Raw genomic sequence first — 14,953 nt, 5'->3', positions numbered from 1 at the left:
CAGAACAAAAGCGGGGACACGGGCAGGGCAGCAACAGGGCAGGGCCGGCGCGGCGGCCCGTCCTCTCGTCGCGCCGCGCCGACCCGGCGCCCGCCGCCCGGGGGCTCGCGGCCTCAGGGGCCTCGGGCGGCGCCTCGCGGGACCCACCTGATCGGCAGAAGCTGGGCGCGCTGGGGGCTGGCCGGAGCTTCGGCTCCCGGCCCCGGCGGCGTCCTCGGCTGCCCGAACAGTCGGCGCGCTGCCTCCGCCCGAGCCCCGCGGGGCGTGCCGGGGCGGGGTGTGCCGCCTGCGCTCCCGTCGGCCGGCCGCCGGGCGCTCCTCCGGGGCGGCGGGCAGGGGCGCGAGGGAGCCGGCGGGCGCTGGGCAGCGGGCAGCACGCTCCCCGCTTGGCCCGGCCCGCGGCTGTTTGTGCAGAGCGGGTCCCGCCCCGGACACCGCCGCTGGGAGGCCCGGCGCGCTAGTGCGCGAGTGCCGGTGAGCGTGTGTGTCTGGTGGCGGGGCGGCGCAGGGGGGTGTTTGTTTCATTTTCACTCAGGCAGAAAAAAGCCTGAAACCAGCAAAAAAAAAAAAAAAAAGAAAAGACAATCCCTGGTGTGGGTGGCTGGGCCTCTTTGCCTTCTTGGCCCTGAGCGTGGTGGGGGTGGCCGTGGCGGAGGGGGGGTGGCGGGTACCCGGAGCCTCAGAGGGTGGGGTGGGGTCTGTCACCCAGAACCGCAGGGAGAGTACCCGGAGCCCTGGCGCCCCGCCAGACACGAGGGAAGCGGAGAGCCTGGGAGGTCTGATCCACCGTTTGTTTCCTGGGGAAGGGAGGGTGCAGATGACAGCGACAGGCCGGCAGGCGGGAGCCACTCTGGCCGGAGCCCCCCACATCCTGAGCTCTGAACGGGAAGGGCTGGTCACTGGGCACCTAGCGCCGGCCCTGCCAGGGTTTGTTCGCAGACTTAGTAGTCTTCGGGCCCAGAGTTCCTCAAACAATTCTGCACAGGCCCGGTGGTTCTTCATTAGAATTATTTTAGAACGGAACTGGAAAAAAAAAATCTATTTCAAAGTTTGTGCTTCTGAGCCCAGCGTGACTACATTTCACTTCTGGTGAGTTGATGTAGGCACATCCGGCTGACTTAGTTCTATGCTGGTAGCCACAGTTATCTCACTTCTTGGGTTCCAGACCATATATTTTGCTGGTGCAAAACTCAGAATTTTATTTGGCGAGGATCATTTGCCTTTGACCTTCAGCTTCAGGGGCTAAGAAATTAGCTTCTGAAATATTTTAATGCGTTGAAACTGTAATTTTACACCAGAAAAAATGGCACAGAGCCTGGGTATGATGTATCATTTTAATTGTTTCATGCTAATGAGAAAAGAACAGAGCCCTGACCAAATATTTGAAGGATGTAAGAGGCTGCAGGAGGCCAAGTGACTTCTGGAAACTTGGGAGGATGAAGTTTCCTAATGGTTCTGAAACCGTTTACCTCAGATTGGGACTTGAAGCCAGCCAAAACCCAGTTTGGGACTTGAACCCACCTGGCTGGGACTCAAACCCAGCCAAAACGCCCAGTACCTGGTTTCAGGACCTAATGAAGCTCAGGTTCTTGATGTCTCATCGCAGAAAGAATTCAGTGAGAGACAAATTCATAGATAAGAAGTGGATTTATTCAGATATACAAAGCAGCACACTCCACAGACAGTGTGGGCCATTGCAGAGGGCAAACTAGGCCACAAAATTTGATGTGGTTCATTTTTATAGGCTAGGTAATTTCATATGCTAATGAGTGAGAGGATTATTCCAATTATTTTGGGGAAGAGGTGTAGATTTCCAGGATTTGGGCCATCGCCCACTCCTTGGTCTTTTAACAGTGCTGCAGAACTGTCATGGCACCTCTGGGTAAGTCATTTCACTTGTTGATTGAGGATTAAGGTCTAGTCTTGTCTGCCACTTTGGTTTCATTTGATTCTAATCGGTTTATGTTGTATCCTTGGGCTATGTCATTCTTTCAAAAGTTGTGCCCTGCCCCTTTCCTCCTGTTACAGTTCCAGTGGAGTATAAGGTGGGAGAATTGAATCATCAGCCCCACATGGTTGCTCAGGAAGGAGGTGTTCTATGATGATCAGCACAATAGATCCTTTGCAAAAGCACAAACTGCTCCATTATTGTCTTGGGTGAACTCACTTGTTCATTAGTAGTAAGTGTCACAGTAAATATATGAGTGATGTTATACCAAGTGCATCATTCCCCATGTTTTCATTATTGCATCTAAGGATGTATTGTTTCAATTGTTCAGTCCATCAAACTGGACAATAAATCAGTGTTTGTTTGGTTTTTTTTAAGAAAACTATGACAGTAATTCAAGTGGCTCGAATGATAGCTTGTCATGATCAAAATCAAAAGAGGAGGACACAGGAAATGGAACATGTAAAAACATCGCTCTGCTACTATTAAACTCAATGCAAGAGGTTTGATTTCAGCAGCACATCACCAGTCACGTTAATTTAATGTTGTTATTGTGGATTTTATTGATTTTTAGGTTGTGTTTGTATCTACTTAGAATTTTTGTTTTGGTTTTACGGTTGGTTTATAAAGTGTGAGCATGACAGCTTCCTGGTTAATTTTAGGTTTATACCTATTTCAGTAATAATAAAATAAAAATAATTTAAGTCAATACTATGGATCTGGATTTGTTTGTTTGTTTATTTGTTTGTTTTGGGAGGAGCTATATAGTTCTCAGGGCTTCTTCCCTGGCGGCTCAGCAGTAATCTGCCTGCAATCCTAGAGACTTGGGTTTGATCCTTGGGTCAGGAAGATCCCTTGGAGGAGGGCATGGCAACCCACTCCAGTATTCTTGCCTGGAGAATCCCATGAACAGAGGCGCCTGGTGGGCTATGGTCCATAGGGTCGCAAAGAGTCAGAGGACTAAAGCAACTGAGCATGTACGCACACACATATAGCTCTCAAAATCTAACTGGCAGTTCTGCTGACTGATGGCTGAGCTGGAAAACACCTTCAAGATTACATACATTAGCTTTGGGTCAAGACTTCTAGGTTTAAGATCTTAGATGAGTCATTCTTCCTGTCTGAGACTACTTTGCATCATATGCTGAAAGGGAATAAGGTGACTAGTTCATGGGAGAGGCAAAATCAAAATGGGATAATGTTGGGGAAAGGGCTTGGAATCACAGGAGTGTGAGGCTGAATATTGACAGAGGGGAAGGATGAGGCATGTAAGCACAGGTGGCTCTGATGACTTGCCAGGTATTGTTCCAGGTGCCTCTCACATACTTCAGCTCATGTCATCCTTTGCATATGCTAATCACATCCCCCTGATTTCCAGAAAAGAAAGCCGAGGCAGAGGCAAGTTAGGTAACTTTTGTCCCCCATCTCTCTGCTGCTGCTGCTGCTGCTGCTAAGTCGCTTCAGTCATGTCCGACTCTGTGTGACCCCATAGACGGCAGCCACCAGGCTCCCCCGTCCCTGGGATTCTCCAGGCAAGAACACTGGAGTGGGTTGCCATTTCCTTCTCCAATGCAAGAAAGTGGAAAGTGAAAGTGAAGTCGCTCAGCCGTGTCCGACTCTTCTCGACCCCATGGACTGCAGCCTACCAGGCCCCTCCGTCCATGGGATTGTCCAGGCAAGAGTACTGGAGTGGGGTGCCATTGCCTTCTCCCCCCATCTCTCTAGGTCTAACCAAAGTGCTCTGAATCCAGAAGGCCTTCCTCATTCTTTTAACAAATACTTACTGGGACCTCAGTATCTGTCAGTCGCTGGTCTTCAAGCTGAGGATATCAAGGTAAACTTGTAGCATCATACCCCTGGGAGATCTGCAGCCCAGACATTAAACCAAGACCCACCCAATGAACGATTTGGGGACTGTTGTGATCAGGGCTCTGAGGGATAAATACAGGTTGCAGGGGACCCTGAGACCAGAAGAAGGAGGAGTTCACCAGGTGAAGACTTAGGGGAGAGTGACCCAAGCAGAGCCAAAGTCTTTAGCAGGTAGGAGAAAGAGCCATGAGTGTGTGCTGGAAAGCTTCAGCATCACAAAGATAGCCATTTTCTGCAAATCAACCTATATGATCAAAACAAATCCCAGCAGAGTCTTGTGGAACTTGGCAGTTCAGTTCAGTCGTTCAGTCATGTCTGACTCTTTGCAACCCCATGTACCGCAGCACGCCAGGCCTCCCTCTCCATCACCAACTGCCAGAGTCTACCCAAACCCATGTCCACTGAGTCAGTGATGCCATCCAGCCATCTCATCCTCTGTCGCCCCCTTCTCCTCCTGCCCTCAATCTTTCCCAGCATCAGAGTCTTTTCAAATGAGTCAGCTCTTTGGATCAGGTGGTCAAAGTATTGGAGTTTCAGCTTCAACATCAGTCTTTCCAATGAACACCCAGGACTGATATCCTTTAGGATGGACTAGTTGGATCACCTTGCAGTCCAAAGGACTCTCAAGAGTCTTCTCCAACACCACAGTTCAAAAACATCAATTCTTCAGTGCTCAGCTTTCTTTATCGTCAAACTCTCACATCCATACATGACCACTGGAAAAACCATAGCCTTGACTAGACAGACCTTTGATGACAAAATAATGTCTCTGCTTTTTAATATGCTGTCTAAGTTGGTCATAACTGCTCTTAAAACCTGAATGGAAGAGCAAAGGGCCAAGACGGTCTTGACTAAGCAGGGAGGTGAGAGATGGGCTGTTGTTCAGCCAGATATCAAGACACACTATGAAACTCTAACAGCATAGGGTTGGTGCCAGGATGGATTATTGGACAAAGGGAACGAAATAAGGAGCCTAAAAAGAGACCCATACGCATGTGGAAACTCAGTGTAGGCCAGAAACGGGGCTACAGATAAGCAGAGAAAGAATAGACTTGAGAGAGTATTGCTGAGCCCAAAAGAACTGGAAACAGGTGGGCAAACAAAAACTTGCACAGGAATGTTCATGGCATCACTATTTACAACAGCAGAAAAGTGGAAACAATCCAAGTGTCCTTCAAGCAATGACTAGATAAAGAAAACATGGTACATCCATACAATGGAATATTATTTGGCATAAAAAGGAATGAAATACTGATTCATGTTACCACGTGGATGAACCTTGAAAATATTACGCTAAGTGAAAGAAACCAGACACAAAAGGTCATGTATTGTATGACTCAATTTTATGGAAATATCCAAAATAGGCAAATTCATAAAGACAGAAAGCAGATCAATGATTACCAGGGGCTGGGGGAGGGAGCATGGGAGTGACTGCCAAGTGGGTACTTGGTTTCCTCTTGGGCTGATGAAGAACACTATGGAAATAGACAGTGCTGAGGGTTCCACAGCACAGTGAATGCATTAAATGCCCTGAACAGTGCATTTCAACACGGCTTACCCATTTTGAATGTGAATTTTATATTACGACTTTTATCACAATTTTAAAAAGTGTTTCTGAGCAATCCATATGAAAAGTAAAATTAGATTCCTAACACACACACACACACACACACACACACACGCCACATAACACATGGATAACTGACCTAAAGGAAAAGAGAAACTGAAACCTTCAGAGGAAAATATCATTATTACTTCAGAATAGGTAACGGTTTATTTAAACACACACACACACACACAGAGCACTGACCTTAAAGAAAAATATAAATAAATTTGACTACATCAAAATACAAATACAACACATACTGGAAAGACGCCACAATCAATTAATGGGCAAACCAGAAATTGCGAGATGTTTGCAAGGTAGAAAACAAAAACGGGTTGGTATCTTGAGTCTGCAGGAATGCCTGCAGATAAACAGGAAAAAACACATCTTCTTCTATTTTTACACCTGGCTAAGGGCCTGAGTGAAATGTCACTGGGTTAGAGTTCACAGGTGTCCCCTTTGTAGCACTTATAACTGTAGGAACAAAACTTTCTGTGTAGCTACAAGCCCCATCAGTCCATTTCAGTGGATGGAAAATTGTCTGCTGGAGGCTTTTGTGGGGAAGAGCTTATCAGCAGAGGTGTGCTGGGAGTGAGCGGGAGAGGGCGGGGGGAAGACCAGGGTCTGCAGAGTTTGATGAGCCCAACCCACAGAAATCCCAGCTCAAGGAAATGGGAAACTTCCCCAGAACCAGAGACACACAGGGCCCTGGAGCCCCAGGAGATGGCCAGCCGTGCCCTTCAACTTACAGATGAGGAAATGAGTTTCGGACTACGGGGGAGTGACTTCCTCAAAATCACCTACTAGAACTCTTCAGAAATGGGTTTCATTCCTTCTTCTCTCACGTGCTCCTCAGGCCCCAGACAGGAGGGTAAACTCTCAGGGCCAAAAGGGTAAAGTGTTTTACAGCAGCTTCCAGAAATAGTCAAGTTAGGAGAAGCAGGTGAGGCCCAGTACTGAATCCTGGAGGAAGTGGGGGTGCAGGAGAGCAGCTGGGAGGATGGGAACAGGAAGGAGAGGAGCTCCAGCAAAGGACAGAGGATGGGACAGGCAAGGTCCTCCCCCGGAGCCACGGGGCCACCAGCCCGAGGCTGAGGGGCCATGGCCGAAAGGCTTGGAAGGGGGAGACCAAGAATTTGCCTTTTATCCTGTCCACAGAAGGGAGCCTCTGGAGCGATCATCCCCGGGGACGGAGGATGGCAGGACGGAGTTTGCCTTGGAGGGATTAGTCCCACCCCTGCTATCACTGTCACTGAAAAGTAAAGTCACAAGGGAAGGAAGGAGAGAGGAGTCAAAAAGGAAGGAGCGAAGGAAAGAAAGAAGGAAGGAAGGGAGGGAGGGAGGAATTAAGGGAAACGGAGCTTGCCACCCCACCCCATCCCCACTCCACCCCCACCCCTAAAGTCCGGTGGTTAAGTCTCTGTGCTCCCACTGCAGGGGGCAGGAGTTCGATCCCTGGTTGGGAAGCTAAGATTCCATATGCTGCGTGGCATGGCCGATAAAATAAAATAATAAAATGATGGAGCATTTATGTGAACAAAGTTCTCTTCTTATCAAACAAAACAATTAAAAAAATACACCACCCCCAAAATATGTCACTTTGGCATAAAGACTATTTGGAGCTGGAGGCAACTGGGAAGCAGCAGACACAGAAAAAACTCGATGCTACCGCTTTCCCCCCTTACCTTTCTGCCTAAAAGCACGGCATAAATTTCCCTTCATAATGGTGACATAAATTCTCCTTGTGAAGGTCCACTTCCCCCACCTCCAACCCCCACTCATACCAGGAGGAGGAGAACAACCTTTATCACCAGCGATCAGGGTGAGTCTGCAAAAATAAAACAACCTGACTCAAATAACACTTATCTTCCATTAGCTTCCTCCAGATATACACTTTCCCACAATTTACCACCCCTAGTAGCCCCAACTCCTTTTCTTTTGTCTGGTCACTTCTCCACCATTTATTGCCCTTTGTTAAAATTGTGGATAAGACCTCAGGTCTAATCCATTCTTTGGGTTTTCACTTTTATTTTTCCTGTGAAGCCCCCACATATATAAAAATATTAGCATCAATAAAGGAACACATGCCTTTTTCTCCAGTTAATCTGTCTTTGTCAGTTTAATTTGCAGCCTGCATTAACAGAACGGAAGAGGGTAAAGGAACTGCGCTTTCCTCCCCTACTGAGGCAAGGAAGTTGGGAGAGGGAGGGAGAGAAGGAAGGAAGAAAAGGCTTTCTGACTTGGGACTGGCATCAGATAATTGCTTTCCTTCCAGTTGGACAATAAATAAGATGGGAGGAATTGACAAGCCCAGGAGACCAGAGGCTGACTTGGCTCCTTAAAGGCCCATCAGCTTCTCCATCCTTTATTGAACAAAGGAAATGCTATTAAAATCATCATCTCCAGGCAAGGAAATATCCTTTTTACTTGGTTTGGTACTTGGAAGTCATTTGTTTTCTAATGATGTTAAATTCCACCTCTGGCATTTACATATATCTAATTTCAAAAGGCAGAATCAGGGAGAAGGCCAGGTTTTTTAAGGCTTTTGGGTTCCTTTTTGAAAACTGTCAGTGCTTCCAGGGCCAAAGAATTCTACCAGCTGAAATAAAATTTTATATTCGTAACCAAAACTAATAAAGCTACATTCCACCGTGTTAAAAGTGTGTTCCTCTCAACTTTCAAAAAAAGGTCAAAGAAATAATCCACTTAAACCCTTGTATATTTCAGGATTGTTATTCCCTGAGAATATCTTCTCTATTTTTTCAAATTAAGCACATAAATAAAATAAAAATGCAACTTAAAAACTCTAATGTCCTGGGTCTTCTTTGAATAAACGTTATGTTCTGGGCATTAGGAAAAAAAATGTGTAATAAAACAAGCTTGGGATCAGCTCTGGTTCAATTTTTGTTCCTGAAATTCCACAAGCCAGGTGACCTTGAGAGGAAAAAGAATCATTTAAATTTTCTGTTCTATACTTATCTATTCTTTTATAGATAGTTATCTATAAAATGTAGATAATTTCTCTACCTCCCAGGGGTATGTTAGAATAAAAAATGACATATGTTCACATAAAAGAGGTTCTAAATATAGTAAGGCACTGAATAAATGTGAGCTCCTATGTTCAATTATATACATTTATTCTTTGAATTCTTGAGTCACTAAACCCAGTGGGGATGAGGTCCCCCCACTAAGACATGCTAATTCCCTCTCCTCCCCTCCTCACCCTGCAGATCTCACCTCAGGCACAACCTGGCTGCCTGGTCCCTCACCACTCTTCCCGGGCCCCCTAAGGCTCCAGCCACCCTCTCCTCTGTGCTGTCCCTCAAACAGGTCGAGTATAATCCACACCTGGGCATTTGTACCTGCTGTTCCCTCTGCCTCAGATGTTCCCTGACCCAGGCTTATTGTAAGCACGTAGTTTCTCACTTGGTCAGTGGTGTCTGACTCTTTGCGACACCATGGATGGACTACAGCACGCCAGCCCTCCCTGTCCTTCACTATCTCCCAGAGTTTCCTCAAACTCATGTCCATTGAGTCAGTGATGCCATCCAACCATCTCATCCTCTGTCGTCCCCTTCTCCTCTCACCTTCAATCTTTCCCAGCATCAGGGTCTTTTCCAGTGAGTCAGTTCTTCGCACCAGATGGCCAAAGTATTGGAGCTTCTGCTTCAGCATCAGTTCTTCCAATGAATATTTAGGATTGATTTCCTTTAGGATGGACTGGTTTGATCTCCATGCAGTCCAAGAGACTCTCAAGAGTCTTCTCCAACACCACAATTCAAAAGCATCAATGTAGTTTTTAGATCTTTTAAAATTAAAAGCCAAACAAAAACCCTTCTTTAGATAAGAAAGTTGATTCAAATCTGTCTCCATTGGTCCTGTCTTTTGACCTGTGGGCTGTCAAACCAGGTGCTGGGAGCCTGGTCTGTTTTCTGCTTTGCAGCGCTGTCAGGAGGTCCCTGCCCTGCTCTGTGCCTGGCTCCGACTGCCTCATTGGGCAGCTTCACAGTTCCTCCAACGCTTCACCTGCATGCCCCCAGGCTCACAGGCCTGGAGGCACCCCACATGAAAAGCCCATTCTACTCTACTTTTAGAGGCAGAAGTCACAGCGGGGAGGACCCCAAGTCACCAGTGGCTGCCCCAGTAAAGAGAGAAGGTCCTGAATTCTAACAAATCTGGGTGGCCATCTTGGCTTGACCATTACTAGCTGGGGTCTTTGGTCAGGAGGCAGCCCTTCCCAGGATCAGTCTCCATATCTGGGTAAGGAGGAAGCCTCCCTCCCAGGAGCCAGTGAAATATGTGAGGCATCTTTCCATGTATGATGGTTATCAGGACACAGGAATGAACCTCAGATGGTGGAATGTCAGAAATTGAAAGGGCGATTGGGAAGAAACAGGGGCAGGGGGATGGGCATCTTGGGTCATCTCAAATCATTGCCATAGGCAAAACCAAGCTCCCCAAGCGTCCAGTCCTATGTCTGTTTTTGTACAGAAAGCAGAAAGTGGGGTGAGGAGGAGATGACCTCCATTTTCTTTTTTTTTGGCCATGCCACGTGGCATGTGGGATCCTAGTTCCCTGACCAGAGATCAAACCTGTGCCCCTGCAGTGGAAGCATGGAGTCTTAACCCTGGACCACCTGGGAAGCCCCTCATTTTTAATACTTACTATGGTAGCGGATCTCTCCCCACACTGCACACTGCACGTGCTGGGGTCCGGAACAAAATTGACCATGGATCATTTCTAGAGGCTGTCAATACTCAAAGACAGCCTGCAGTTGACTGTAACTATGAATTTTTTCTCTCTGTAATGAGACTCTGTGGAGAGTCCTGGCTTGGTTGAGCATCAGCATTGGAACTCTCTCTGAAAGAGACTCTCACTGTGTGACCTGAGGAGGGCCCCTCCCCTGGGCTCCAGATGCCCCATCTGTACAATGACCTCAGAGAGTAGATGGGTCTCCCCAGGCCCTCTTTGCTCTGGAGTCCTGCCTGTGGGGCATTTATGAGTCAAGGCAATATCTTCTCTGAGTTTGCCAGGCATCGTTACTGTGTGATCTTGAACAAGTGAAATCACATTTCTGTGCCTTAGCTGCCTCATGGACAAAGTGAAAGTAATAATTTAAGAGTGTAGAAAGAGCCTGGCATGAGTAGGTATTGTGTGTGAGTTGATCTCCTCATCACTACCAATAATTCTATCATAATCATCACCCCATCACCGTCATCACCATCACCATCATTATCAACACCATCATCATCATCACCATCGTTATCACAACCATCATTATCATTGCCACCACCACCATCATATTTATCATCCACCCATTAAACTGTGAGTTGGTGTGGCTGGTGTGAGGAAAATAGCTCAGAACAGGATACAGAGACACCTGGGTACAAGTCCATGCTTAGGAAAGTTTCTATCTCTTCCCTAGCCTCAAGCCTTTCTTCCTAAGGAGAGGGGATTGGGTCTGATAGTTGAGGTAAAGGGTACAGCATGTGGCCAAAGACTAGATCCTTTCCTTGTCCCGCTAGCTTTCCAACCAAATTCTTCAAGTTCTGGGTTCCAGGACAGATTTTACTCTTCCTTCCCACTCCACACTCGCTCCCTCAAAGATCATCAGCATCTGGCCCTACCCTCAGCTAAAGGCAGTCAGGTTGATCTGAGCAAAAGAAAAACAGTGGATAAAGTGTCCATAAACAGAGGAATGGATAAAGAAGATGTAAATGTATAAAATGGAATATTATGTAGCCATAAAAAAAGAATGAAATAATTCTATTTGCAGCAACATGGATAGACCTAGAGATGATCAAGTCTTCCCTGGTGGCTCAGATGGTAAAGAGTCTGCTTGCAATGTGGGAGACTTGGGTTCGATCCCTGGGTCAGGAAGATCCCCTGGAGAAGGAAATGACAACCCACTCCAGTGTTCTTGCCTGGAAAATGCCATGGATGGAGGAGTCTGGCGGGCTATAATCCACGGGGTTGCAAAGAATCGGACCCAACTGAGTGACTAACACTTTCCTTCAGAGATGATCAAACTAAGTGAAGTAAGTCAGACACAGAAAGACAAATATTATATCATATTACTTAGATGTAGGATCTAAAAAACTACACTAATGAATTCATTTACAAAACAGAAACAGACTTACAGACACAGAAAACAAACTTATGGTTGCCAAAGGGGAAAGAGGGTGGGAAGGGATAAATTAGGAGTACAGGATTAACAGATACAGACTGCTATATATAAAATAGATAAACCATAAGGATTTACTGTATAGCACAGGGAACCACACTATTCATTATCTTGCAATAACCATTGTATAATGGAAAGGAATCTGAAAATATATGTATTTTTGTATAACTGAGTCACTTTGCTGTACACATGAAACTAGCACAATATTGTAAATCAACTGTAATTCAATTTAAAAAAGAGCGGAAGAAAGAAAAAGCATTGGAGCAATACAAGGGAAGAAAGAAATCCAGGCCCACAAGATTTTCAGGTTGAATTTCTTACAACTGTAACAGGGTTGTAGCCACCCATCTCCTGAGAAAAATAGGAGATAGACTTTGGGAAGGGGACTTCCTAGGTGGCGTTAGTGGTAAAGAATCTACCTGCCAATGCAGGAGACTCGGGAGACTCAGATTCGATCCTTGGGCAGGGAAGAGCTCTTGGAGGAGGAAATGGAACCCCATTCCAGTATTCTTGCCCGGGGAATCCCTTGGACAGAGGAGACTGGTGGGCTTCAGTCCACCAGGTCACAAAAAGTTGAACATGACCGAGCGTCTGAGCATACACACAGACTTTGGGAGAAGAGAGAAGGAGGGGAGAGATGAAAGAGGAAAGGAGAGCAGGAGTGGGAGAAAGGATGAGGGAGGGGGCGGGAGGGAGAGAACACCAAGGCAAGATGTTTCAAGAAACTACACCGCTTGTCATTTTCACTCACTGAGAAATCAGACTGTGTGTGGTCAATTCTATCTCAACAAAGCTGGGGGAAACAAATGGTTGTGTGTATTTGTTATCTATGGTGTGTGCATGTGTGTGTCTGTCTTTGTGTTTGTGTGCATGCTTGAGTGTGTGTGTGTTGTGTGGAGATACTTGAATGTGTGTCTGTGTGTCCACATACCTGCATGTCTAGACAAATCGGTATGGGTGTGTGTGGGTGGGTGGGTGCTCAGTCATTTAGCCATGTCCGACTCTTTGCTACTCCATCACTATAGCCTGCCAAGCTCCTCTGTTCATGGGATTTCCCAGGCAAGAATACTGGAGTGGGTTGCCATTTCCTCCTCCAAGGGATCTTCCCTGCCCAGGGATTGAAACTGCATCTCTGGCATCTCGCATATTGGCAGGTGGATTATTTACCACTGATATCCACTGCACAATGGATATCTGATCACTGAAAGAATATGCTCTAGAGTATGTGTGACTCCTTGAGTGACCCTGATGGTCACATGCGTGTGTGGCTGTATGTACATCCCCATGTTCTTCTGAATGTGCACCTGTGATGGGGGTGAGGTGGGGAGGCATACTGGTATCTGGATGTGTGTTGTAACTTTGTGTCTGCACATGTAAGTGTGTGAGTGTGTGTTTCAGTGCATGCGACTGCAGGGCTGAGTGTGAGGGAGTGGGTGCTTGTGGTTGGCCATGAGCCTGTCTACAAGGGAAGTGCCTGAAAAGGCATCTTGGTGTTCAAGTGTGTGTGGTACATGCATGCTTGTGTGCTGTGGGTGGGTGTGCACCTAGGTGTCCATGTGTGCAGGAAGCCTGGTAGCCCCGGGCTTGATTTCTCTCCCTGCAGTCAGGAAATGCCTGTGGTTTACACAATCAGTCAGTCCCCTTTGCACTTCAGTGGGGCAGGCTTTTATTAGTAGCAGCTCTCACTCACCGGACTATGTTGACTTCCTTTGTGGGAACCAGAAGGAGTGAGTTTGCAAGAGCCCTACTGAGACTGGTTGACACCCTGATGCTGAGTGTTTGGGGCAAGAGCTCCTTTTCTTCCAGGTTCCGGGGGGCTCCCAGATCCCCCCCTTCCAGCCAGGGGAGCCTCGGCCTTGGGAGCAGGATTGTTTAAAGGACAAGAGATTTGGAGGCAGACACACTAGGTTCAAGGTCTACTCCCACTCTTGGCTGAACTAGGCTTTGGACAAGTTGCTGAAACTTTGGAAGGTTCCACTTCCTTGACAACATGATAGGATACCAAGGTCAAGCCCTTCCCATTCCAGTGACCATGAACAGGTACAGTGGAGGTTTCTGGAGCCCACTCAGGTCTCCTTCACACCCACTGGTGCCCTTGGCTTTTTAAAAAATTTATTTTTAAAATCATATTTAGGTGTATGTCATCCATTATCCCTTTCCCTTTTGTTTAAAAAAATGTATATTTTGGCCACACCACACGGCATGTGCGATCTTATTTCCCTAACCAGAGATCCAATCCAGGCCCCCTGCATTGACAACACAGAGTCTTAACTACTGACCACTGGGAAAATCCCAGGATTGCCTTCTGAAGTCTAGCTGCCCTCTTCTTGTCCTCGGCCAAATGGAAGTTGTTTGCTTGGGAGGTCAGGTCCCCCTCAGAGCACCGAGTAACCAATGACTCCTGATTCATCTGGGTTACAGAAAGTCAGCCCTCTTGTTGAAAGATGATACAATTTGTGCTTCAGAGATCCCCAAGGGAACAGGTTAAATCAGCAGCCAAGACCACATCCTTTCATTACTTTCCTTCTCTGTCCCACCTGTGTTCTTCAACACAACCCCACCTCCACCCACACTTTTCCTGAGAACGTGCCTCTCATAAATCAAGTTTTCAAGAAGCCCCTCCCAGGCTCTGCTTCTAGGAAACCCAGCTGAGGACAGTAGAAAAGCATTTTTATACACACAGTAATGCCATGGGTTGCGGTGTGATTATTATCATCCAGTTTTTAAGATGAGAAAATGAATAGTGGAGAGGAAAATGAAATAAACATTCATATTTTAAAAAGTGAATTAATAGGACTTCCCAGGTGGCACAGTGGTAAAGAATCCGCCTGCCAATGTAGGAGATGCAAAAGACGTGGGTTCAGTCCCTGGATTGGGAAGACTCCCCTGGAGAAGGAAATGGCAACCGATTCCAGTATTCTTGCCTGGAAAATTTCACGGACAGAGCTTGCTGGGCTACAGTCCACAGGGTCGAAAAGAGTCTTATGTGACTGAGCACAGCACTACACCAATCATAAAATAAATGCTTAGACTTAAATATTGCAACTCTAAAGGGAGACTAAAAAGTGAATTAGATTTGAGCCAGCTGTCAATATGGGTCTCTCAGACAATAGCCAGCCAGCCACTTCATCATGGGTTCCCCAGGTCTCAAGCTTCTTGGGTTCAAAGGGGACCTGAAAGCTTATCTGGTACATGCATCTCATGCTTGACTCCTCTCTACACATATGTTCCCTCCAGACAAACATCCAGTTATACTTGAATGCTCCTGATAATGGAGGCCTCACTCTCTCCAAAGAAGCATCTTCTATTTTTAGAGGGCGCAAGTCTTGATCCCCATTCCTTCATT

At 46.8% G+C, this 14,953-nt stretch overlaps 1 protein-coding gene across 3 annotated transcripts in view; it reads right to left on the bottom strand.

The window, feature by feature from the left end:
* GGTA1 (glycoprotein alpha-galactosyltransferase 1 (inactive)) overlaps positions 1–490 on the bottom strand; it is a 73,121-nt gene extending 72,631 nt beyond the window's left edge. For all 3 annotated transcript variants that reach the window (XM_081588804.1, XM_081588805.1, XM_081588807.1), the window contains exon 1: positions 148–490. The gene's annotated coding sequence lies outside the window, so the exon portion shown is untranslated. The remainder of the gene's footprint in view (positions 1–147) is intronic.
* Between the last annotated feature and the right edge of the window lie 14,463 nt (positions 491–14,953).

This window comes from Giraffa tippelskirchi, chromosome 4 (assembly GCF_054371585.1).
Source record: "Giraffa tippelskirchi isolate mGirTip1 chromosome 4, T2T-mGirTip1v1.2.pri, whole genome shotgun sequence".
In the NCBI taxonomy this organism is placed as follows: domain Eukaryota; kingdom Metazoa; phylum Chordata; class Mammalia; order Artiodactyla; family Giraffidae; genus Giraffa; species Giraffa tippelskirchi.
This window is presented reverse-complemented; position numbering and strand designations above follow the sequence as displayed.